This window comes from Heterocephalus glaber, unplaced genomic scaffold (genome assembly GCF_053883595.1).
Source record: "Heterocephalus glaber isolate CG9 unplaced genomic scaffold, H.glaber_assembly_v1.0 deba00000818, whole genome shotgun sequence".
NCBI lineage: Eukaryota > Metazoa > Chordata > Mammalia > Rodentia > Bathyergidae > Heterocephalus > Heterocephalus glaber.
The window spans coordinates 17101916-17128894 of NW_028258164.1; the positions used below are offsets into that span (position 1 = coordinate 17101916).

A 26979-nucleotide genomic window follows, 5' to 3' on the forward strand; every position below is an offset into this window, starting at 1 on the left:
ACTCTTAAGTGAAATAAATAGGAAACACATATGTAAATACCGAATAGTTTCTCTAGTGTGAGAAACTGAAAGTGTAAATAAGGACTAAAAGGTATAATAGATAATGTGAAATAGGAAGAAAAGGGGCAAAGGGGAAGGGGAAGTGGGAGGGGTAGGGGAAAGGAAAGAAGGGAATGGAATTAATATGAGAAAATGGAAACAAAGTCTTGTAAATAAGGAGGGATGGAGGGGTTGAAGGGAGGGCAGGGGAAGGGGGAAAAATAAGAACCGAGAGAGGTTATGTAAAGGTGCAAATTTCCAATGATGTATGTCATTATATTGTATACCTAAAATGTACCAATGATTAAAATGAATAATTGATAATGCAAAATAGGAAGAAAAGGTCCAAAGGGGTAGGGGTAGTGGGAGGGGCAGGGGAAAGGAAAGAAGGGAAAGAAAAAATGCTGAGAAATGGAAAAAATGGAAACAAAGTGTAAATAGGGAAGGGTGGAGGGCGTGAAGGGAGGGCTAGGAATGGGGAAAAAATAAGAACCAAGATGCATTATATAAAGGTACAATTCCCAATGAGAAATGTAAATGTGTTGTATACCTACAATGTACCGATAAAAGAATTTTTTTTAAAAAAAATGACGGAACACCAGAGAAAGAAAGTGACAGGGTCTCAGAAGGTGGAAGCCCTCCTGTGTTCATACCCCGGCAGAAGGAAGGTCGTTAAGTGGCCATGTCACCAGACTCTGTCTATGGATTCAATGCAGCCCCCTCCAAGATAGCAAAACTCTTCCTCACAGAACTAGGAAAAACAATCCTAAAATCCATACGGAAGCACAAAAGACCCAGAATAGCCTGAGCAGAAAGCACAGTCCTGGATGTACTGAAACTCCCAGCTCCCCACAAAGCCATAAGGACAGGAGAAAGGGACTGGGGCAAGCCAAAGCCAGGGCCGTGGTGTGGCCAGGCCTTTGCTCAGAAGTATGGGTCTTTTTCATGAGACTTAAAAGGACTTTACCAGGCTTCTGAGGCCTAAAGTGCTCTTTAAACTTAAAAGCTAATCTGATAATCAGGTTTCAGAATGCAGGTTAATTCACAAAGCCAGAGATGGCAGCTTGGACGGTAAAGACAGATGTGGAGTCCTCAGGTAGGACTCTTTGGAAACTTCCATGAGAAAGGAGGAAGCAGGTGATTCTCTGTGCTTCAGAAGCATCTAGTAAGTATTTAGGGTATACAGGGACCCAGGACACTGCCTGGGCCCCTGTGTACCAGAGCAAATGATGACAAGCCACAGTGCTGCCCTCTGCCCACAGGTGTTTACAGGCATCACCTGTGCCCTGCATCTGGTGGCAAAGCCCTGGCTCCCACAGAGTTTTTGTTTACAAGGGGAAGGAAGGAGGGAAGGAAGGAAGGAAAGGAGGGAAGGAAGGCTCCAGGTACCCAGCCTTGGGGGATCTGAGGGGCGCAGGGTACAGCTGAGACCTTGTGTCTCTCTGGGTGGTGGGAGGTACAGCTGATTGCCATGCTCTGCCAGCTGCCTGTGCCCAGCAGGACACTGAGGAGCTGAGGTGGAGACGCCTGCAGTCAGTTTCCAAGAAAGAGCTGCCTTGCAGACTGGCCGGGGTAAAAGGAGAATTGAGGGTGTGCCTGAGCCCTGGGCATGGTGCAGAGGCATCCATCTGGAGGGGAAACTCAGAGAAAGCCAAGAGCCTGCTTTCCTGATGCCCAGGAACTGGCTGGCGGCCATGCCTGGAGCCAAGGCAGAAGCCAGACAGAGGAAGTGTGGCCAGGGAGGGTGGATGGTGGTGGGTGACACTGTGTGGCACCAGCTGTGGGCCACACGCAGACACAGGTGGAGCATTCAAAGCAATGTAGGTACATTGTGACAAGCGGAGGAGGACAGGACACGCTGGGCAGATGGAGGACAACACATGTGACCAGAAGCCTGAAAAGAGAGGCCACAGCACATAGCATCTGGCTGGATGTCAAGTGTGCCAGAGTGGCAGGCAGTGAAGATAGGGCGGGGGAGTCATGCCAAGCTGGAGCGGCCACCCCACCCCACAGGCACTGGGGACCCAGACACCTGCGGTGGAGGTTTAAGAGTTTAGCCAGAAAACAGCAGACCTGTGGCCTTCTGGGCAGATGTTCCGGTGTTGAGGGCTCCTAAAGAGCTGGCAGAAAAGGCACTCGGGTGCGTGCCTCCCTCTCCCCAAGGCCTGAGCAACTTCCCTTCCATTCTCTGGAGCATGGTCCTGCAACCTGCTTGGTGTCTGCAGAGTCAGAGCAAGCGAGAGAGAAGCAAGAATCTCCCCATCACCCTGCACCTCCGAGCTGACCCTGCAGCCAGACTGACCCCCTTGCTCTGGAGTCACGCCTTGGAGAGAGGTTGTAAAGAACAGGGGCAGCCATGGATGCAAGGCCCATCAGATTCAAGTTCTACCCAGAACTTCACCTATGAGCAGGGAGGAAAAGTCAAGGACCCCCCAGGGCAAAAATAATTAACCAAACAAATAAAAAACTATGCTAAGTAAAACTAGCAATTCCATGTGACTCAGCAATTCCCATTCTAGGTGTTGTCTCAAAGGAGCTAAAGACATCATATTGCAGTGATACATGGATACTCATGTTTCTAGCAGCACAGCTCATAATAGCTAGCCTGTACGTCCATCAACAGATGAATGGGTAAAGACCATGTCTTTATACTCAACAGAGGACTACTCTGCCATAAAGACGAATAAGCTTGAGTCATTTGTAGGAAAATGGATGCACCTGAGACCATAGGTTAAGTGAAATAATCAGACACACAAGCTTCAATACTGAATGGTTTTTCTTATAAGAGAAACCTGAAGTATAAATAAATCAAGGAGCAAAATCAAAGATAGATAACAGGAAACAGGGAGAAAGATCTTTTGCAAATGGGAATGGAGAAAGGGTGGAGGCAGAGAAGGGGAAGTAAAAAGAACCGAGGTGTGTTAGGTCCATGCACCAACCTGCCCTGGGAATGTGACCGACATGTACTGCAAACGTGGACTAGCAACAATGAAAACTGAAAAAATGCCCGTGCTATTCCAAAGGAGGGTTCTGAGCTGAGACAGACCCCCACCCAGGACAGAGGTTCAGGGCTCACCCCTGGCCTGCCCTGCGTCTCTGAAACCCAAGAAGGAAAGCGACGCGTCCCCTCCCGGGACTCTCCCCTCCCTGACCAGTGAGGCTGCCAGGTGCCCTCCCCGTGAGGATCAAGTTTCCGTGCCACACAGCACCGTGGATCGCCCCCTCTGGCCAGGAAGTCAGGATCACATTGACCCACAACAGGGTAGAAGCACAAGCCCTCCGGTTTCTAGCTGTGTTCGTGTGGCTCATGCAGCAGCCAGGTGGAGGGGACCGAGGGCCACCAGGGGATAGAGGCAGGAGCCTGGGAAGGTCCAGTCCCTGATGGCTGCCCAGCTGTCAGGAGCACCCATGACTCCATATCACCCCGTGTCATATAAGAGGGAGATGCGGGCCCATGGCCCCTGGGAGCAGCCCCAAGCAAATCCAACCAGGAGCTCAGAAAGTCTTGGCCCTGAGCCTCAGCTGAAGAAGAGTCCTCACTAGTACAAAGTTTCCCCCAGGTGCAAACAGGTAAAGTTGCCATGCTGTGACTTCTTTAAGTAGAGCAGCAGTGGGCATGGTGGGGTTTATCTGTAATCCCAGCACTCAGGAGGCTGAGGCAGAAAGATTGCTGAGAGTTCAAGGTCAACCTGGGTTACATAGCAAAGCCCTGTCCCCAAAAAATAATCAATCGGCAACTCGGGAGTCTGTCAGAATCTCTTGGGTGTCTCCAAACCCTCCTGTGAGAGGCCAGCTGCAAGATTCCCCAACTCTGGTCCCCACCTCACCCATCAGAAGTGCTCTGGGGTGTAGGTGACCAGAGCGCCCAGACCCACATGGTTTCTGCAGCAGGAGGAGCCATCTGAGCTGCCTGGGGCGTGGCATTTTGCAGTCCCTTCTCTACTTCCCCAACTGTCCCCTCCCTCTCAGGCTTGGGCAGGTCTCACCCCCACCTGCCACTGGGCTCAGAAGGGAGCAGCCCAGGGGAGGGGCTTGGAAGGGAGGCGGGTGGGGTCAACCCCGGGAGAGAAGAATCACGAAAGTCTCCATCTGTGCGAGGTCATGGAGAAGGACCGAGGCCTGGGGCATCTTGGGGACAGGAGGACAGCAATGGCAGTAATGACGGCGATGGGAAGAAGGGCCAGGTCTCCAGACAGCAGGTCACTTAGAAACTCCCCTCCTTCTGTGGCCCCAAGGCATGGAGAGGAGCAAGGCTCGAGCAGGCTCAGAGAGCCCCAGGCGCCGACCTCCCACTCAGGTCCACGGCGGCCGAGGCGAACACTGTCCTCCACAGGTCCTGTCGGTCCCCCGTGTGCCTCCAGCCGTCTCCTTTTGGTCCAGCCAGGTTCCGTGGCCAAGGTGGGGCGACTTGGCAATCTTTCCAGGGGGCCCTGCCCTCCACATAGGGTGATTCACCTAAGGCCCCAAAGCAGCGTGTCTCGGGTCTTGGCACAGACTGGAAGCTGATCACTGCTCCAGGTAGGGTGCAGGGAGAGCCAGCATCCAGAGAGGACAGCGTGGGAAGTGGGCGTGGGCTACATTATAGTTCCCGCCTGTCTCCAGAGCCATAAAGACAAACCTTGAGGCCAGCCAGCTCCCATCCCAGAAGAGAGGCCAGAGGAGAAGGTGCACTGGCCAAGGAAGGCTGCTTCACATTGTCTGCAAACTTGGGAACCCAGCGGCTGGGACACGGATGTTGTGAGGGGACCCAGGCGTGCTGCTCCCTGCTGGGAACTGGGGGCTGGCACTGTATTCAGTGAGATTCCCTGGAGAAGTCTTGAAGTGGTGCCAGTCCCCTTGCACTACCAACAGTTTACTCAGTGGGAAGGAGGTCAGGATTGCACAAGTCTGTCCTGAAAACACATGCGCCAATGAGTGTGAGCTTGTGATACTGGCCCTGTTGCTCCTAAGCTTCGATCCATGACCTTTTCCCTGGATGTTAATGTGCCCACTTGCAGTGGCCGGGAGAAGCTGCTGACTGTATTACGCAGTGAGAGGGTATTAACAAAGCTGTCACCACAGACCAGACACAGTGGCAGGATTAATTTTTCCTTCATTAATAATATCCTAATTTGCATGATTAATATGTCACAGTTGATGAGCGCAGGCAGCTACGAATAAAATCATTGAACAAAAATGCCACCTGCTGAGGAAAAAGAATAAGGCAAATGAATGACTTGACACAGCTACACGAGCAGGGCGATATGTTTCCCCAAAATAATACTGGAAATGCTTGAAATTTTGCCTCGACTGAAATGACTACTCAAGGAACACAGGTGCCAGTGCTACAGGTGGTTCCCAAGACGGTGGAGCCGCCACAGGGCAAATCTGAAAATTCCTGACAAGGCTACCACTGATGGCCTGGCTGCTGGGCTTCTGTGCACCTTCCCTGGCTTCCGAAGCTGGCCCTGGGCCAAGAGGCAGGACCTTCTGAGCCACAGAGGTGCCGCCTTGTCAGCCCAGTTTGGGTTCCTCCTATAGCTCACGCCTCAGCTGTTTGGACAGCAGCCTTGGGCAGGACACAGAGGGGACCATGGCAACAGCACCAACTGCAGTCATGAGCACAGGGAAGGAGCTGAGGCTGAGCAGGAAACGGCCCAAGTGGCACAGGCTTCTCAGGAACCAAGGCTGGACGAGGAGGGAGAAGGGCGGGCAGGAGTCCTGGTCCAGGGCACAGCCTGTGCCCTGGAAAATAAAGCTCCTCTGAAGGCCACCAGGGAGAAGCAGCTGCAGCAGGGACTCTGTGTGACACAGGGAATGTTCTGGACCCACGATGACTAGGGTGACAGCTGCTGGTCACATGTCACTGGTCAGCGCTTGGAATGTGGCCAGCATGGCTGAGGAACTAAGTTTAAGGGTCATCTCATTTTCACGGCACAGACTGGACGATCTTGTGAGTTAAGTGGCCCCCGTGTGAGCCAGGGTGGGGGGGAAGCCAGTCCCCGTCCTTACCACCATGCACCTAAGATGTACCTTCTGCCTCTGGATCAGTTCCTCTTCCACAGTGGGAAGGCCTAGGTTAAGGAGCCAGTGTTTGAGTTCTTTGTGCCTTGACCTGGACACCTACCTGAGGATCTGTCCGAGCTCTTCTCATTCCGAAGCCCTTGCTGATCTGCTGCTTACAGAAAGCATGCTGCCTTCCACCTTGCCGCCTCTCCTGGGCTTCCCAGCTGCCATCTGTCCTGTATCTCCACCACAGGAGCAGACCTGGTACCTGACTTGGGTCTTGTCAACGACCCAGAGCCCAGCCTGGCCCCCTTCTTCTCCGATCTTCCCAGAGCACCTGGGCTCAGGAACCCTGGGCTCCTCTACCAGGTGCTGTGCTGTCTTATTTATTTCTCACTATCAAATCTCAACAATGTTGCAATATTTTGGCCACCGTGCAACAGTTCTGAAAAAAGGAGGGGAGGGTGTGGTCAGACAGAGGGAAGAGACTCCTGCCTCCCCACCAGCAGCCCAGCAGCCTGAGCAGTGACTGAACCCGGCTAAGCCTCAGTTTCCTCCTATGGAACACAAGGGTAACAATCTCTTCCCCTCAGGGTTGTTCTAAGGTCAGTGAGTTTGAACCTGCTCAGGTTTCGCACTCACCAAAGGACAACAAATGTGATTGGCCTGATTTTCTGCACCCCAACCGGACACCGTTCAGAAGTGGCTGGATGAGAGTCGGACACGCCAGGCTCCTGTGAGACCCAGCAAGGTCACATCCAGTCTGACTTCCTCTCCTTGGGTTCTTTGATGCAATCAGTGCACCCGACCACTGCCCGTGTTTGCCCATCTCGGGGACATCTTTAGTGTCATGAGTCTGGAGCTGTCCTCAAGATCTGGGCTGAATGACCCACAGAGCCCATGTTGAGGGTGACCATGTACACACCAATGAAAGGCAGGGTCCCCAGGGGCCACACTGTGAACACAGTTGCTTTCACAGACATGGAATTCAGAAGGCAAACCTAATTTTGAAAGAACTTGCGTCGTCCTGACCCCTCGCAGCCATTAGCTCTGTGCCTGCGGCAGCAGCTCTTCCCCAGGACTCCTGCTGGCCCTGTCCCCATGATCTGTCCCCACCTCTGCTCCACCTAAGCCTGTCACCAGTGGATGCCCAGCTCCTCTCAGGGCTGGGCTCCTTCACCCCTGCACTGGGCTCTGGTGCTGACCCAGCACCGTCCTGGGAAATGCAGCAGAGCACGCAGGCGCAGAGGGCAGCACAGAGGGAAGACAGCAGCAGCTGCAGCACACAGATATGTCCAGACCCCCAAAGAGCAGACAGCGAATAACACAGTCCTGTGTCACTAACCGTGGGGCACAGTCTGAGAAACGAGTTGCTATCTGATTCGTCACTGTGCAAACACGATAGAGCTTATGTAAACCAGCTAGGACAGCCCTGCTAGTGCTGGGCAACATAATCTTATGGGACTGCTCTCATATATGCCGTTCATCTTTAACCAGAATATTATTAAGCAAGAGGGAGATGCTTTATACTGGAAATGTGCCAGGAGTATACTTCTTAGGGAGTCTTAAAACTTATGTACACGCAATAAGAACCAAGAGAGACTATGTAAAGGTGCAAATTTCCAATGATGAATGTCATTATATTGTATACCTAAAATGTACCAATGATTAGAATGAATAATCGATAATGCAAAATAGGAAGAAAAGGTCCCAAGGGGTAGGGGTAGTGGGAGGGGCAGGGGAAAGGAAAGAAGGGAAAGGAAAAATGCTGAGAAATGGAAAAAATGGAAGTAAAGTCTTTGTAAATAGGGAAGGGTGGAGGGCGTGAAGGGAGGGCTAGGAATGGGGAAAAAATAAGAACCAAGATGCATTATGTAAAGGTCCAATTCCCAATGAGAAATGTAATTGTGTTGTATACGTACAATGGACCAATAAAAGAACTGAACAAACAAAAACTTTATGTACACGCACACACACACAAAAAGGTGATGGATATGTTAACCTGCTCAACTGTAGCAACCACTCAGCTAAATAGGTACATATATCAAAATATCATGTAAAATTTTTAAATTCTGTCGTAAACATCAAACATAAAATAAATACATCAACAACCACATGAGTGAATTCAAATTATCTCATCAACATATTTTTTTAAAGTCAAAAGAGACCAGGCGTGGTGGCTCATGCCTGTAATCCCAGCTACTAGGGATGCTGAAGCAGGAGGACTGAGAGTTCAAGGCCAGCTTGGGCTACATAGCAAGGCCTTGTCTAATAAAAAAACGGTCAGAAGAAATGGATGAAATTTATTTTAGCATTATCTTATTTTACCAAGTATATAAAGTATTATTATTACTGCGTGTAATCAAAAATTTTAATTACTTATAGGATATTTTTTCATACCTTTGAAACTCAGTGTGCATTTTACAATCTACAGCTTATCTCCCCGTGGATTGGCCACATTTTGAGTACCCCAATGCCGCACATGGCTCAGGGACCACATTCAACACACAGCTCCTGCCCATGCTAATGGTTCTATGGGCTGAAGGTTTGCTAGTCCTGCCAAAATTCATGTGTTAATTTCCCAAGGTGAGGGAACTTAGAGACGGGCCTCTGGGAGGTAACCACAGCCAGAGGTCCTGGCGTGGGGCTCTCCCTTTGGGATCAGTGTCCTTACAAGGGGAGACAAAGAGGTCCTTCTGCCCCTCTCCAGCAGGTGAGGACCCACTACGCAGGTGGCTGTCTTTGAGCGAGGAAGGGAGATGCACCCAACGCCTGCAGAATAAACTCCTGTTACTCCGGGCCCCAAGCTGGGGTGTTTGTTTTGGTGGCCTGCATGCAGACACTGGTTCTGCAGAGGAAAAGTCATCAAGTGGACTGGCAAGACCAAGTTCTCCCCGGGGGGGTTCAGGCAAAGAGCAGCACATGCAAAGGTTTGGAAGCCAAAATCCTCAGACAAAGGCCAGGCTGCTCTTGGACAGTGCCTCGCTGTGTCCCAAGAAGGTTACTGAGCTCAGTGCTTCGGACAGAGAACTCTGTTTCTAGCTTCTGAGGTCACAAGGCTCATGGCTCTGCAGGGAGACAGGACAGTAACTCTCATTCATGATCCTGGTGCCCTCTAATCCACCTCCTGTTTGAGTGGGAAATGGAGAAACAGGAACAGTGGAGACCAGGACTCAAGAACCCACATGGCAAGCAGGATTACTCTGAGGTGAGGTAGAAAGAAACTTGCATTACCACCACCTACCACAGACAACCGGAAGCCAGGGATTTCTGAGAGGACTGAGTCCTGTCCAGGGGCTGGAGGTAAACTCAGTAGTAGAGCCCTTGCCTTGCACCAGGCCCTGGGTGCCACCCCAATACCAAAAACCCAAAAAAATATGTCCAGAGGCAAAAATGTGTCATTCTGTGATGTGGCTGTGTTCGAATAAAACTATATTTAAAACAAAACAAACGAACAAAAAAGTGTCATTCTGGCTTCTGACACTGCCGGGAGCTTGCCTTCACTTTTACCCATTGTTTCAAACTGTCCCTGACCCTGAGTCAATGTGTTCCATATGTTCTCAGACAATACCTTTCCTGCTATTAAACGTAAAAGAATCAAAGTGAAAAAACAAAGATACAAAGCCCCAGGACCATTAAAAATTAATTGTTCTGTATTGCCCTAAATGATGGAAAAATCTCCAATTTCCTCAAGGTCAGGACTTTCTATGTAAAAAGAAAATCTAAGGCATTTTAAAAACATTTGCCTCAAACTACCATCATTCACCTGGCACTTCAAACCACCCACCTCAAGATGTAGACCCAGAAAAATATAAGAACACAGCCAACTGAAGTAATTTGAGCCAGCTGGCAAGGTCAGGGTACCAGGAAATGTCCTTTGGCAAAAAGACAGGGCTCTGGGAGTCATCTGAGCACAATCTAAAATGGCTAATATGGAGTCTTGTGTGTTTTCCTTGGCAGGGGCAGTGGAGAACTCAGTCCTGCACTCTGGCAGAGAAGACAGGCAGGTAAGCCCCCTGATCCTGAGCATCTTTGCCAAGACGCTGCAGAAAGAGGGTGCAAGCCTATCAGAGGAAAGCGAAGAGCAGGTCTGCAAGAGGGAAATACTGTGGCCTGTGCCAGAGGTCCCCCAGTATGAGGCAAGATGGCACCATGGAAGGCGACCTAGGAGTAGCTGCCAAAAGGCAGAGGCACAGGATCGTCTGGCCGCAGCGCTAGGGTGGACTGCAGAGAGCAGGCTGAGCTATGGGATAGTCACAGGGCAGCGGGATCCTCCAGTCCAGCCCCAAGACCCTCCCCAGAAGCTCGCCGCCATGATTCCCCCAGAGCGGCAGCCACTCCACTCTGCGGGGCCCAGCGGGCCTGACCTGGGGCTTTGCTGGCAGCTGTGGTACTGCCCATCCCTACACCAGCTGGTGCCGGGAGCATGTCCTGCATGGCCCTCATGGCCTCTTGCTGAAGCTGCCCTCACAGCACGTCCTCTTTGTCCAAGGACTTGGAGCCACCATGCAACTCTCAGGCTGTCCCCCAAGCCTTGCTGTACCTGCCCAACAAACAGGGCCTCCCTCGGGATCAAGACCCATCCCTTCAGCTCCACCCCCACCTCTGTCCCTGTTCAGGGGATCCACACACAGCCTGTGTTGCCAGGGTCCCCGAGGCCTCACCAGTGAGCTGTGTGTGGCAGGAGCTTTGCACATCTGTGGTGGGATTTTGCATGGTTCTGCTCCCTATCAGAGCTCCTGTAACCCTGGCCACCCCTCACAGTGTGATGGCTAGGCCTCCACAGGTACCTCAGGAGGAAGTGTTTTGGAGTAAGTGGTTCTTGGGTTCTTCCTGGTCACGGGTTAGGTTAGACTGGCCCTGCCTAGGTGCGTCCAGTTGAATGTAAAACTTGGATAACTCAGGCTGAAAAATGTCCATCTCATTCACATAAACATTTCAGCCTAAACTTTGTTTAGACCATAATTATTTGTTCCTGATAAATAATGCAAAGGGATTTAAAGGAATTAAAATAGTTGGTTGCAGATTTAGCTCAGTGGTACTGGCACCTGCCTGGCGAGTGCAAGGTCCTGAGTCTGATGCCGGGTAACAGATTCTTCTAGACAGGAGGGAGAGAGGGAGAGAGGGAGAGAGGGAGAGAGGGAGGGAGGGAGGGAGGGAGAGGGAGAGAGGGAGGGAGGGAGGGAGAGAGAGAGAGAGAGAGAGAGGGAGAGAGGGAGACCAGAGGAGATTTGAGGCCTAATTCACCTCCAATGTGAGCACAAAGGGGAAAGGCTGCAGTCAGGGGTGATTGCATATTAGGGAAAAAGTTAAGACAGCAGAGGTTAAGCTGTTTACCAGAGAATATACTAATGATATTGGAAACCAGATGAATCGTGTGTTACCTTGATTACTTGTGCCCATGTTTGGGTGAATAAAAGCGAGGTGAGCCGGAGGTTCTGGGCTCCTCTGTCTGCTAGAGCTACATCCGTTCCATGTGTCCATCCGTCCCCTGTTATCATCATCATTGTCAAGCCGGCTACAGGTGGCAACTCCAGTTGTGGGGCTTGGGACCGGGGTCACCTACATGTTTGTATAAATACATGTACACACTGATACATGGAGGGAGGGTAGAGATGTGTGTGGTATGTGTAGTGGAGATGCAGAATTTCTACAAGGAAGATGTCCAAAGGGCTGACTGTCCAGATCCCCGCTGAACCACTTCTTCGATGCAGAGGGACAACAGGGTAGACGGGACAGTGTAGATGGTGGGACAGGGTTCTGCTGCTGTCTGAGGAGTCCCCAGTGACACAGGTCCTTCCAAGATCGGAAATGCCCTCTGGGGTGACATCTGCTCCTGTGCCACCTATGTCACAAAAGGTTGAGGAGCCCAGAGCTCATGTGAATGCCAGGTTTGGGCCAAGGACTCACAACTTCCAGGCTACCTTGGCTTAGTTGTCACCGTGCAGCTGTGGCTCCAGTTAGGGTGCAGGCTGGCTGCCAGAGTGTCTTCCTCACACACTGCCTGGCTCTGGTCTCAAGGGAGTGGCGCTCGTGTACTTTTGCATAAATGGAGTCATCTGCTGGCCTGTGTCCCCAGCCAGCTCCTGGGTCCCCTGTCTTCCCCCCACCATCTGACCCAGCCCCTGCTTTTTAGAAGTCAACCAGACACCTGGTTCTTGAGAGCCAGCAAGGAAGCCACCAGGGCCACCGAGTCTCATGTGCACCCACCTATGGGAAGTGGCTTGTGTCACACAGTGTGGAGGGTCAGCATCTGCTTCATTGTCATCCTGGGACAGCCAAATGTTTACCAGGCACACACTACCCAGGTGGCAGGCAGCGTCGGGATGTGCTCCCTGTGGAGCCAGGCTGTAAGCCGCCCGAACCCCTCGTCCATGGCTCCTCCTGAGCAGTCAGAGCCCCATCTGCTTTTCCAACTCTGCCAGCAGGAGCCACAATCGGGAGGAGGTCCAGCATCGTCACAAGGAGGGCTCTGCCAGGGATGAGGCAGATTGGGTCCTGGACGGCTGTCCAGGAGGAAACCCAACTTAGCTTTACCATAAGCAACATGCCACACTGCATTTGCACCTCCCACTCCATCCGAAACCTCAAAGGACATATCTGCCTAGAAAAATAGTAAAGGACATGTGTCCTCTGCACCAGGACCCAAACTGAAAGTCTGCCATTTTTCCCAGGGCATCTGCAGCATTCAGGAAGCCTGACTGTAAAGCTCAAAGGTCCATGTGATGAAGCCTTGTTTTCCTGGACCTCTTTTCCCAGATGTGATGATAAGAGCCAGCGTTAACATCTCTCCCTTTTCCTGGTGGGGAGCCTGTGCTTTGCCCACCTGAGCAGGCCTGGGTCATGGTCCCACTTGTTATCACACTGCATCAGTGCAGAAAGTTTGGCTGCTCCCTCAACATGCACCCTGCTGCAGATCTCTTTGTACTAGGATCTATAGAGGGCCCCGGATTTAGCTCAGTGGTTCCGCTGCCTGCCTCGTAAGCACAAGGTCCCAAGTTCGATCCCTGGTACCAAAAAAAAAAAAAAGAAAAACAAACTAAAATCTATAGAAAAGCAGGTCCCAACCAGACTGCAGGGGTCAGGAACATCATATTCAGATCAGCACACTTTTGGCTTTGACAGCACTCCAGACAACAGACAGCAGGAAGGACAAGAAGGGAGCTCTTCGGCCTGGAGAACCGCGTGCTGGCTGAAAAGGTAAGGAAAGCAGCCCAATCCAATGCTGGGGGCCCTTTCAGGAGTAGATCAACATCTCAGCTTTCCTGCAGCAGACACACACAGCTGCCGCTGGCCACTCTGCTTGTGTCCATCCTGGAGAGGCACACACCGAACTCAAGGGCAAGGAATGCAAGCAAGAGCCACGAGCTGCTGTCCTCACAGGCAGCAGAAGCTGGCTGTTCTGCTCCGGGTCAATGCTCTGAGCATTGTGGAATCTGTGCAGACAGGAAGCTACGTGGCTGTAGACGCACGTCCTCCGTCAAGTCAGGGGAAGCAGGACTCAGAGGACAATGGGCACAGGGCAAAGGCAGAGGAGGTGCAGCAACAGCCACCAGTCCGGAGGGGAGGGGACAGAGCATCTGGCCAGAGTCATTTTTAGGCCTGTGTCTTTCCTAGGACTGTGACCCTTCATCCTATCTCTCTTTGGACAGGATGTCAACCCATACCTGCACTGTCCATGTTTGGGAGGCAGGTAACTTACTTTCCAGAGAGAGACACCCTATGAAGACACAGCCCAGCAACAGGCAGTGTGGAGATGGAGGCAGATGCTAGAACGATGACAATCTCTCAGGATGGTGGGTGACATCAGAATGGGGAGAAGGACCTGCCTGGGTTCATCCCCACAGCCTCCTGGGGCACAACCTGCCAACACCCTCATTTCACACGAGTGCCCCCCAGGACTGGGCGGGGATCTACTTCTGTCAATTAAGCCTCCTGGTCCATGGTGATTTTTTACAGCAGCTCGAGAGAACTAATACAGCTATCTCGGATATTTCAGCTTGGTTCATCTTCCACACTCAACGAATATTCCTCAGTATTACACAGGATTCCCTGTACTTCGTGACACCGAATAGTGCGATGTCATCATGACACTTGGCTGCCCCTTGCTTTGACCAACCTGTATTCCCTGGCCACAAAACCCAGGCACCCCTGCCCCAGCTGCTGCATTCTGACAGACTCCTCCCCGTGCTGACCTGGCTCCTGGGCCTCAGCCTGTCACAGCTTCTCCTACCCTGATGGACATCTGTCATTTGGCTCTTCTCACCCAGCATCTGCAGTCCTTCCTCCCCTTTGAGAAGTATCCAGATCCAGCTCCAGACAGTCGACCGAGCAAACACAAGCCAAGCAGCCTGCTGGCCCCGGGAAAGCTGGTGGCTCTGTCCTTCCTGTGTACGTCATGCCACACCTCTTCCAGAAGCAGCAGTGGGCGGATCTCAGGGGCAGGAGGCATGCATGGTCCTGTCGTGCGCATAGGTGCAGCCACGTGGGTGTGGAGTTGTTCTGGGCCAGTCCTGACAGCCCTTGGCCCTGGTCTTCTTCCTGCCCAGGTGGCCGGTGAGTCTGGTCTCACCCCACATGCCTCCATCCATGAACTACACAATGGCCCTTTAACAAATTCCTTTTCTGCTTCAATCAGCCAGAGTTGTGCTCTGCTGCCAACAAGGGAGAGCCTCCAGTGGAAACTCACTCCTGCCTGGTGTGAGAATATCCATCTAGATACTTCCCTCTGATCTAAAGACTGGGATGCTTACTGGGCGATCTGGTGCACACCTGTAATCTCAGCACTCTGGAGGCTGAGGCAGGAGGATCCTAAATTCAGGCCCAGCCTGATTCTGAATTCCACTGGTGGAGTCTCAAATAAAAGCTGCTATTTCTTTTTTTTTTTTTTTTTTTTTTTTTTTTTTTGGTACCGGGGATCAAACTCGGATCCTTGCATTTTCGAGGCAGGCAGCGGAACCACTGAGCTAAATCCCCGGCCCAAAAGCTGCTATTTCTACTTACTCTTTGTTTAAGGAGACTTTGGAGAAGAGGCAAAGCTCATCTTGTCATTCCAAGCTCCATTGGAGGAGCCAGGGGAGAAGTCCTGCATCAGGTGCCAGCCAGGGCTTCCTGGCTGCTGTGGGCTGGTGTGTGAGCCTGCGATGCCAGAGAACACTGGATAACAAGAGCCCATGACTTGCCACCACCTTCTACATCTGCCTGATTTTCTGTTCCCCTGACTTTTGACCCCCGTACAATGGAGAGAAATGTGTTATTAGGTTTCTTAATAAGAACAAAACCACCTTCGCTAAAGAAGAGAGCAGCAAGATAAATTATCTTGAAAGTAATTTTATGATACTTATCTTTCCAATAAATAATATAATTGTCTGCATCTCTCAACTAAATACAAATATACTCATTCTGAGAATTCAGAAGGACAAAATACAACAAATGGTACACTGGTTGAAACCATAATCTGCAAAGATTTCTGTCATTCATAGGATCTCAAGATATTTAGAAAGGAGACTAAGGTTATACATCCAAATATTGACAGTTTTCTACAATATGTGGATTTATTTAACCCCTTCTTGAATGTATGTATTTTTTCACTTTATGTATCAAATAAAAACTGCAAACACTTCAGTGTAAAAAGTGCTTTCTTCTTTGTCCTAGAGCCTCATTCAAGCCTGTAAACATAGTCCTCTTTTTTAAAGAAAAAAGGGGGGACTTTAATAATCTCTGCTTTCAAAAAACTGGGCTGGGGATGTGGCTCAGCAGTAGAGTGCTGGCCCAGCATGTGCAGTGTCCTGGGTTCCATCCCCAGCTCCACCAAAGCAACAACAAAAAACAGTGATGCTGTACTTGATTTAAATGGAAAAGTTTCGACATTTCCCCTCTGGCTTGGCCCCGACTACAGGCCCCATGGCCCCTCCACTACCAAGCCCTGAACACCTCTCTCAAGCTCAGGGTTTGAAAGCAGCAGGAACAAGTATGAACTTTTCTCTGTCTTCTTCTTTCCTTTCACCCCTGCCCTCTTGTCATCGTTGATGTGTCAGTACCATCTCTCTCGGTTAGGGCAGGCTAATCGGACATACCGATAGGGTTCCGCCTGCTGTTTCCTCGCACGCCTACAGCGTGCATGGAGCAAACCCAGCCCGCTTCTTGCACCTCAACCCACCACAGCCCCAAGCAATCGCTAGTCCACACTCAGGTTGACTTTTTCAGGTGTGCCTCTGGGTCTGTCTTGACACAGCGTCCTCCAGTTCTATCCAACTTGCTGCCAGTGACGGAATTCCATTCTTTATGGCTGAATACTATACCACTGTGCATATGTACTATATTTTCTTTGATAAATTTATTTATTTATTTAGTACCAGAAGTTGAACTCAGGACCTTGCACTTGCCATGCAGGTACAACACCACTGAGCTACATCCCTGGCCCTGATAAATTTATTTCTACAAATCAATTTGAAACATAAATGTTTAAAGTCCTGCCAGGTGCAGTGGTGCACACCTGTAATCCCAGCACTCAGGAGGCTGAGACAGGAGGACTGCTGTGAGTTCAAGGCCAGCCTGAACTACATAGCAAGACCTTGTCTCAAATAACCAAACCAAACAAAACAAGAAAAAAAACCACACCTGTATAACACCCCTTGAAAAGTAATCCATAAAAAGCACAGAAACTTGGGATTGAGAACATCTGTCTTTTCACTGAAAGGAAACCCTTGGCAGCTTCTCTCTGGCACCCTGAGTTTCCCGCCTTGCCCCTCTCAGCCTCTGGGGCCTTTGCTGAGCACATGAGGATCTCATGAACACACACCGGATACTGTGCAGCACTGATCTGATGACCTAGGTGGCTCCATGGCCATCCCTAATGGGAGGGTAGGGGTGCAGTGTGGACACGATGTGCAAGGGATGGCTGGTGTTCTGGGGGACGGAGCAGGGCATCGGGAGACTCCCACGACGCAGAGCAGCTCCCTGTTTCAGCGCATAGGGAATGAGCCATGGGCAGCGAGGCTGTGGTGAGGAGGGATGAGGGTGTGAAGAAAGCCCGCCTTGGGGGGAGGGGGCTGGGGTGGAAAGGGGGACCCTCCCTGGCTCCTGGCTACTCTACACTAAGATAAGGTCCCTCTGGGGTAGAGACTGAGGCCCCGAGGGGCTGGGCTGCTCCAAGTGAGGACAGGGAAGGTGGTTCCCACCCTGGCAATGTGATGCTGACCAGGGACAGAGGCCAGCAGGCCTCAGGCTGAGGGATGAATGCCCAAAGGCCACCTCTCATGCTGTCTGCCCTCTCTCTTGCAATGCAATCCCCTTCCACTTGTGTCCCACTGGCCTTCGAACAGTGTCTTAACTCCTAGAGCTGTTTGGCGATGGGTGGAGGAGTGGTCCTGCCTTGCTAGACTCCGTGTGGGATGAGGGGCTTTTCTGGGGTGACCAGCCCAGCAGGGGTGCTGGGACAGGTGCATCTGCTGGGAAAGGACAGAGAGATTTGGGGAGGGAGAGACCCATGATCAAAGGGTGCATGTCTCGAGTCCACAAAAGGTGGTCTGGATTCTGTTCTTCGGCAATTTAAGAAAATAACAGTACTCGGGCTGGCAGTGGAATTTGAGGATATGTGAACCATTTCCATAGTTAACACTGCAGGATTTCATTTGGAAAAAAAGAGATTTCCTACATTTGCTTTAAAATATGTAAACCTCTGGCTATTTCTTAATATAAATTAATGGACTCAGCCCCAGGAGGAAACTTATGTTGGCAGGAAGATGAAAAATAAAATACTTAAAATCTAAAAGTGCCAGAGAGTTTGAGAAACCTGTTTTCTTTCCCTGGCAAACAGAAAAGGTCAAAGTCAACAATGAAATTTTCCACGTTTGTTTCCCCTCCTCTCCTTCTCCTTCTTTCCTTGTTTTCTAAGTGAAAACAAACTTCTGAATTTGGAAAAGAGAACTGAGAATCAAGAGCAGAAAGGAGAGTTGTTCCTGCCCCAACAGATATGGGGTCTCACAATCTTGGGGGAGCAGACTCATAGTTTGTTGTTCTCCATCGAGGTTAAGAAGAGGGTTCTCGTCATTAAAATGTCAACAGCATCTGTGTTGCAACCCTGGGCACTGACATCAACTGTCATTGGGCAGTGCCCTGCTTCCCTGCCTGTCGGCCACACACCAACCCAAATCAAAGAGCTCTCTGCCAAGAGAGTCCATTAATACACCACAGGCCCCAACCCCAACCTGCAGGTCTATGCGGAGAGCACAGGATGACAGCTGTCCCTCCTGGTCACTTTCCTACCAGTTGGTTCCACCTAACATGACACAGACCCCAAGCTTCAGGGCCATGAGGCTTCGTTCCATGAGTTTCTGAGCATCTCCTTATGCCAGGTGTACTGGGAACCCCAAAGATGGCTCAGACATAAACCCTGCTTTCAGTTGACTCCTAGTCAGTAGTGAGGGGTACTCATGTCCCCAAGGCCAGTCCCTAAGTGTGTGTGCCAGCTAAAGGCAGCAAGAAGGAGATACAGGTATGGAGGTACGGGGGAGAGCCATCTCTCTCCCAGAGGCCCAGGGCAGGACAGGTAAGCTGAGCCGTGGATAAGGGTAAGAGTCTCAGGAGATTCATTTCTAGAAAGAGTTTTAAATCAATAAACACAAACCAAATAATAATTGTGCCTAGGAATCTATTACAGCACATAGCAGAGTGGGCACTAACCTATAGTAACGCTAAACATCTTATGATAATTAAACTTTCCCTGGGGTGACACCCTTAAGCAGGGTCCTCAGGAGGGGACTGCAACTGGACTAGAATTGGCCTCTGCCACCCTTCATGGAATCAGCCAGAACATGGGGCTTACAGTTTGTTAACCTACTGTTTGATCATAGTCCATGTGCAAGCATGGTACATGATTCCTTTGTCCTGAGATCCACAGGTTTTCTGATTTCCTAATTCACAGGGCAATGTATTATGGACAAAGATTGTATAATCCTCTTCCTGATTGGTTCATCAATGTATGAAGAAAACAGACCTAGGAAAAAGACAGAGAGAAGACAGCATAGTGCATATTTTGGATGAGTATTTTCAATTGGGAGTTGTGCTTACTAAAATCATGCTCAAGTTAATACAATGGAAGATGATTAAAAGAAAGCACATCGGGCATTGTGGTGCACATCTGTAATGCCAGCACTCTGCAGGGCTGAGGCAGGAGGTTCTCAAGTTCAAGCACGGCCTGGGCAACTCAGCACCAAAGTGAGAACTTATCTCAAAATGAAAAAATTAAAAGGAAGCTGGGGGTGTAGTTCAGTGTGAAGGCCTGGGTTCAATTCCCAGAACTGCAAAAAACAAACAAAAAGTAAACAAAAGATGCACAGCCTATGCAGGCACTGTTGACAGAAGGGTGTAGGAACCTGCGGCCGGAGTCCTGGCAGCAGGCGGGCACATTACAGCTCCAGCAGCGCTTCGTGTCAGTGTGCAGATTTTCTACCTTACCTCTTATGGAAACAAGCTGGGCGACACCCACCTCCTGCCCGCCCCCCAAAGGCACCCCCCAAAGCTGCCTAAAGGCTGACCATGCAGGCCTTGGCAGACAGCACAGGAGCCCAGGTCTCCATGATGAAGGTTCCTGGCCGAGCCTGAGAGCAACCTACCTTTCAGCTGGCAGGATGGGAGTCTCCCTCCACTAGGGTCTGTGCAGGCCGAATTGATAGCTGATCTACAGGTGGAAACCACAGGGAGGATGGGAAAGGGAACCCTACAGATTCGAGGTGGTAGAGTCTCATTCTGAAATTTTTACCTGCCAGAGAGGCAGGGGAAAAGCAGGGTCCAGGGTCCAGGGTCCCCAGAGCCACAGGGGCTTCCCTGGGCTGGAAGTGCCACCCCTGCCCAGAACAAGGTGGGAGTGCTCTCAGGAGTTGGCCGTGAGCCAGTCCACAGGCTGGCACAGCCCAGGGAGGCTGGGCAGAGGGTGAGGCATGAGGGAATTCAGCTACTGTAGACACTGAGTCCAGCCATGAGGACATGTGGTGTGTTTATTATTACCCCAGCGTAAGATTAGAAAAACCTTTCTAATTTTATCATTTAATTTTTCTCCACTTGCTTTCAATGAGAATTGTTTTATTTAGGTAATAGTTCTTCACATATTATACTCAACAAAAATTTATATATTAACCCCCACCCCAGGAGTTTCTGCAAAAATGTTTAAATCATCCAAAGCCAAGAATAAAATAAAGATCACTCTTGGAGCTGGAAAGAGATGACTTTTTAAAAATGGTCTATGGATATTTCAGGCAATTAAAGCTCAGTGAACTTTATGATTTACTCCAAATCACAGGGTGGGTAGGATTAGTTAGAACTGGAACCCAGAACCTCTGACTCACAAGTCACGCCTCCTGCTACACCACAATGTGACCTAAATTGTCACCACAGGGGAAGGGCTTTTCTCCTGATGTGTGACTGACCCCAGGCAGTCCCCTACAGTGGAAGCCAAGGGGGCTCTGGGTTTCAGCACTTGCACCTGGGAATCAAACCTTGCTTTACAGAGTTTGAAGCTCTGACGGCCGGGGATTTAGCTCAGTGGTTCCACCACCTGCCTCGCAAGCTAAGGACCCGAGTTCAATCCCCGGTACCAAAAAAAAAAAAAAAAAAAGATTTTGAAGCTCTGTAATTAGGTGCCTACATGTTTATGGCTGTGGCATCTCTCTGACAAATCCACCCTTTATTACTATGCAGGTCTTTCTCTAGCTCTGGCAATGCTTAGTTTTCAAGCATCTTCACCTGATGTTAATTGAGTCCCACCAGCTGGCTTTTCCTTGCAGCTTACCTGCATCTGCACATTTAAAGAGCCTCTCTTGTACACCTCTGGGCCCCTGCATTTTTTTTTTTTTTTGAGACAGGATCTTGTTATGTAGCTCAGGCTGACCTTCAATTCACTATGTAGTCCAGATTGGCTTTGATCTCACAGCGATACCCCTGCTTCAGCCTCCCAAGTGCTAGGATCACAGTGTGCACCACCACATTTGGCTTCTTTGCACTTTTAAACACTCTACCTGTCTCTAGCTTTCCTTAGAGGTTTTAGTCTGCCACACTTACCATAATTGAGAACATGATTCAGAGTTGGCCCTCTTGCTATTTGTTTTCTATTTGACCTTTGATCTTGTTTCTCTTTTCTTCCTTTCCTGCCTTGCTCTGGGATGATTGTTTTTTATAATCATGTTTGCATTTAACGGTTGTCTTTTTGTCTGCTGGCTCTTCAAGGTGTATTTCATAACACATTGTCGGTTGCTAATAACATAATACCACGGACTGGGCAAATTATAGAGAAGAGTGGTTTATGCCAGCTCATGATTCTGGGCCAAGGTCAAGGGGCTGCATCTGGTGACAGCCTTTGCACTGGCGCAGCCCAAGCCACACAGGGCACTGTGCCACAAACAATAAGGAAGCACTCTTACAGCTGGGCTTTTATAGCAGACGCACCCTCGAGGGAGGCCAGGAACCCATGCATGGATTAATCCACTCCTGATGACAGACCCTTGATCACCTCCTAAAGCTCTCACCGGGTTCTATCTTTCAACATCTCAAAGAGAGGTTGTTTGTTTGGTACATTCAGTTAAGTGTGGGGAAGCCCCCCTCAGGGTGTTGTTGCCCTCCATCAAACTCAGTGGTGGTGAACCTATGGCATGCATGCTACAGTGGGCTGTTTATTGAAAGCTCTAAAAGGTTCGCCATCACTGGTCTAACTGGTGAGTGGCTTCCCTGTGCCAGGCCTTCTGCCACATCACCTCTGTGACTGAGCCACTGACTACAGACTGAAACTTCTGAGCTGTGAACCAGAATAAACCTCTCCTCCTTTCAGCTGCACGTGTCAGGTATTCCATCCCAGCAATGAGGAATGTGACCAGGACACCCAGGGGCCGTCTTCATCCCTGAGGCCCCACGTGGCACACAGCCGCTCCATTTCTCAAACATGCCGCCAGCCTCTGCCCTGTTGCCCTCTGCTCATGTGACTCACCCCTGCCTGCCCTGCTCCCGGCCCTCCTGGGATGTGCTCCACGGCTCCTAGCATACCTCCTTGACACTTGGTAGACTTCACCACCTCCTGTGGTGCCCACTCTTCTCCAAACCGTGGTCCTACCCCTCAGGAACTTAGTGGGTGTGGGGTGAACTCAGAATGCAGCAAAACCATAGCTACTGCCGTTCTGCACCAGGGGCCCCACCAGGCAGATCACAGCCGACTCACCCTGCAGAGTCCCACGTTACCAAAGTGAAACTAACTCCTTATCAGACCTTCTTAGAAATCACGAGCCAAGTTTCCCAAACAGGTCCCTAAACTCAGCGAAGTTCCCTGCCTTAGCCCTGTACCCTTTAACCCTAAGTCAAAGCACCCTAAAGCCATCTGATGTGAACCAGGCAGCTGTCTTCTCACTGCTGTCCCTCTCTGTCCCCTTCCAAGGAAAGCCATTTGGAGGATGATCTGTTTTCATTCTGCTTTTCCAGCCCTTCAGTCTGGACAGACCCAACTCTCCTGCTCATCCCACCAGAGCAGCTGTTGTTTTATGGAATGGAGCATTACCTAATCCTAGAACAGCAATACAAGCCAAATGAGGTTGTTCAACTAAGTTTTGTAATTATGCCCTTCCACGGTGAATAAAACCCTGGTCCCTGACCCCTGAGAGCCCAAGCCCCGTGTCCACGGTGTCACCTCCGGGCAGGGTGTTGGCCCCTCCTTGCCCCTCAGCCACCAGCCACAATCCCGCACCCCTTCTGCCATTGTCCTTTTATGCCAGCAGGAAGCAAGCCGGTTCTGGAGGTCCTTGCCTGCCAGCCTTTCCTCCCAGGCTGGACAGTGGTACAGAAGACCAGCCCTGCCACCTTGCAGGCTCCTGGCCCCAGGGACCTGCTTCCTAGGCACAGTCCTGGGAACAATGGAGCCTCAAGCCCCCTCTCAACCCAGCGCCCCACACCCCTTCCTCTCCCGGGGTCTGACCCACCCAGCTCCCCAGCTCCAGGGATGTCACTGTCTCCACCACATACACCTGCTCCCTCTTCTTTCCTCAGCCCCCTGCTTTCTCCCTAATCTCCCATCAGCATTTGAAGTCATTCAGTCTTGGCCATTTTAAAAACAGAACTTCCTCCACACAGATTCTCCTAGCCTCGGGCATCTCCCTTCTGGTCACAGCTAACCCCTTCTAGGGCTGTCCACACTTGTGGAATCATCCTCCTGTCTGCTGCTCGTGTGGCTTTTGCCCCCAGCCCTCACACTAAGGTCCCCTGAGCCCACACCACCAAGTCCAGGACATGACTTGATCTTCATCTCCAGGTCACTGGGGATAGCTTCTTCCTGGAGCACCCCCTGCCCCTCAGGGATTTGGTCCACATTCTTCTCCCTACCTCGGTGGACCTTCCACCCAGGGCCCTTGCAGCCTGTCTGGCGCTCACCCAGGGCCGTCCAGGGGGCACCAGTTTCTCCTCCTCTCCTCCACCTCGGCCCTCTTAGTGAGGAAGTGAAGATGCCCAGTATACAGGGCTGCTATGCTGCTAACAGTGATGGCATGATCACACCTCCCAGGACGGGCAGAACCAAAAAGCCAACTAGTACACTGCTGGAGGGACTATAAAACAGTACACCTGCTTTGCTCCAGCCCCTCAGATAATCACACATAGGGTTTCCACAGGACCCAGCAACTCCACACCCTATCATCCCACCCAAAAGAAGTGACAACATATCCAGAACTTGTGCACACATTCACAGCACCATTATTCATAATAGTGAAAGGGTAAAAACAACCCAAGTGTCCATCAACTGGTAGATGTACAAACAAAATGTGGTATAACCACACAATGGAATACTATTTGCCCATAAGAAAGGAACAGAGTATGAACACACAGCAACACGGAGGAGTCTTGAAAACATGTTAAAAGCCAATCATAAAAGACTGCATACTCTGTGATTCCATTCCCATCAGAGTCCAGAACAGGAAACTTACAGAGTCAGAAAGTAGGTTAGTGGCTGCCAGGGGCTGGGTGTGGAGGGGACTGGGTTAGCGTGGCGGCTGCACACCTCCGTGGGTGAACTGCATGGCGTATAAATCAGGTTCCAATAAAGTTACCACCGACAATAGCGTCTGCTATACTGATGGCTCAGATGTTTGTGCGCCCTTGAGAACTGGTTCCATTACCCATGAAGTGAGAGCGTATTTAAAACACAAAACTAGCACATTTATGCCTTGGGAAAACACCTAGAAACACATACCCCAAGTGTCAACAGTATCTACCTCTAGGTGGTGGGACTATAGATGGTTTTTTAAAAACATGGTTTTCCATATTTCCTAAATGATTCATGAACATGTGATACTTTTATATTTAGAAAATAAATACAAAGTCCACCAAAAAATGCATACACACTTCAGGAAAAAGAAAAATTATATGATGTTTTTTCAGCAGATGGTGCTACCCTCTTATGGGGGACCCTAGAGGATGCTGTATATCACAGAAACCACTACACTGCCGGCCCTTAGAGAGGACATTGAAAATGCACGAGCAGAAATCTCAGTGACCAAGGTTACGCAAGCAGGAGTTGGTGGTGCTAATAAATGTCTGGAAGCCAATGGCCACCACTCTGAGAACATCTTGCAATTGTAGAGGCCAAAGGTGACTTGTATTAATCTCATGATGTCTCAATGAATGTAGTATAAAAATATTTATGCAAGTTTTTCTTTTCCTGAAGTGTGTATTCATTTTTTGGCAGACTTTGTATATTGTTATCAGGTCTATTTTAAGAACAGTTATTATTAAAAAAAAGAATAGTTATTATAAAGCATTATTAATGTTACAGTAGAAACAGTGACAGGAGAACAGATGGGAGGCAAGTGGCTTGTTTACTACAAGATAGCTCAAAGCCTGTGGGCCCCTGACAACTCTGTACCTAGAGGAGGTGTGGAGGTCTCCGTGCTATCTCATCAGCCTGCTCGCTAGTGATTTAGGAGAAGGGACAGCCAAGTTCTTTGTCATCACAAAGTGCATGTTTCTGAGTTAATAACCCACCTGTAATGATTAACATAAAGTGGCCTGATCCAGAACTAAAGGAAACCACCCTGAACACGTTTCCCCAAATACTGAACTCAAGGGGCTGACCTAAGACTAAGAGCCCAGGACAGTCCTCCAAGGGACTCACAGAACCAGCCATACGTGGACCTCCACATTCCCACTGGGCATCCTGGCCTGTGTCCTGGAGCAGCTGGTATCTCTGCACCTCTGGGAAGGTTCCAGAGCTTCTGTGGTCTCCATGAAGAGAAGGAGAAAGCCGCAGAGCTGGAGGGGCTGGGCTGGGCTGTACTGTATTGATCATGCCTGGGTAGGAAAAGTAGCAAAGCAAATAGTTCTTTTTTTTTTTTCTCAAATAGTTCTTAACAGAGCAATGAGCTAGATGATTTGATACCCCTTTCCACACCAAACAGGAACACACAAGTCCATAAAGTCTGCTATAAGCTACACACCTGCACACATGAGATGGTACAACAGAGAGAAGTACTGGGGTTGTCTGTATGGCCAAGCCAGAAGCCACGAAAAAAGGGGATCCCATATACACCTTCTATCCCACAAGACAGATGTGCTGATCTCTGAGATGTTGGAGCCTGCACTTGACAGCCCGACAGGTCCACTGGAAACTCCTGCCTCAACTTACTGCCCTTCACACACCTGGATAAACCAGCCACCAGTCCACATGCTCAAAACACTCCCTGTATTTGGGGGGCATTTCCTGATCAAGGGTCAAGTCTGTAATGTAGGCAACTTCGTGATTTCTATCAGTTTCTCACAAGTGTCAATGGGACTTGTGGCTCATGGTCATGATTATAAAGGAACAGCTCTTAGTTACATAGCATCCCATTGCAGAGCCCTGTCTCCATTTAACCAGTTTCCTACCATTTGGGAAACTGGGCAGCTGGGCAGCTTCTTACATTTCTATTTCCAGTGTAACTTTGTCAAGGCACACTGTGCTCATTTCCAGGCACACGTGTGTGTATACAATCTGCACTTACACAGGAGGGAGATCGGTAATGCCAGGGTCCTGACACAGTATTCCTCGGAGGCACAAGTCCATAGCGGCTGGCAGGGCTCAGGGAAAGTGTGCAGAGCAGGACGCCTGCCTGTCCTGCACACAGCGAAAGGGACAGAGGCACAGTGACGATCCACCTCCTGCTGGGTCATGCTCAGGAAAAGGGACAGGTGATACTCCCTCGTGGCCCCGTGAACTTTAAGAAACATTGACAGCTCAGGAAGATGTCACTCTATGTTTTCTGGTGTTCTTCCTTTTGGCACAGAGCGGGGGAACCTGACACGGTGACAGTCTGAGGTCTTTCTGCTCAGCCCCGTGGAGACCATTCGCCCGGGTGCGGTCCTTCCAGATCGCTCCAGACGGGCAGATGTCCTCGGGCAGGACGTGACACACGCAGCGCAGGGACGTCTGCGGGCCAGCACCCGTGCTCGGGGTCATTTCCTCGAGTGGTTCCCAGGGCTCGCCGGCTCAGCGTGCGGAGAGGCGCGGAGCCGTTAGACAGGAGCACCCTCTAACGTGCATCGCCGCGCCTCGCGATAAGGTGATGTCACAAAGCCTTCGCCAGCGCGCGTGGGGCCTCACGAAGTGCCCGGTCGGGGCGGCTCCTCGAATTCAAGCCACTTTCGAATTCAACCCTGCGTTCGAATTCAACCCTGCGTCCGAATTCAACCCTGCGTCCGACTTCCGCCCTCGTATCCCAGCCTCCTGCGCCGCGAGGCTCTGCGCGCTCCCGCCGGACGCGTGCCGGCGCGCGCCGCGGTGGCGTGTGCTCACGTCAAATCGGCCGCCCGTCTCCCATTGGCTATGGAAGCCTCACCAGACCCAGTGCGGACGGGCGCGCGGGTGGGGCGGAGCTAGGCTGGGTCACGCCCCTGGGCGGTGCGCGCGAGCGGCGGGTAGGCCGGGCTGGGTCACGTGGTGCGGGGCCACGGCCC

At 50.6% G+C, this 26979-nt stretch overlaps 1 long non-coding RNA gene across 3 annotated transcripts; it reads right to left on the reverse strand.

Moving 5' to 3' along the window:
* Positions 1–89: 89 nt before the first annotated feature.
* LOC101722621 (uncharacterized) lies at positions 90–26940 on the reverse strand. Of its 3 annotated transcripts, none has more exons than XR_015449957.1 (4): positions 26028–26940; positions 11409–19021; positions 6146–6469; positions 90–5224 (listed from the first exon to the last, which is right to left on the reverse strand). It is a non-coding gene; the product is annotated as an uncharacterized LOC101722621 (long non-coding RNA). The 3 variants fall into 3 exon arrangements; XR_015449958.1 differs by adding an exon at positions 19641–19705 and having other exon boundaries at positions 6146–19021; XR_015449956.1 differs by having other exon boundaries at positions 6146–19021.
* Positions 26941–26979: the final 39 nt, after the last annotated feature.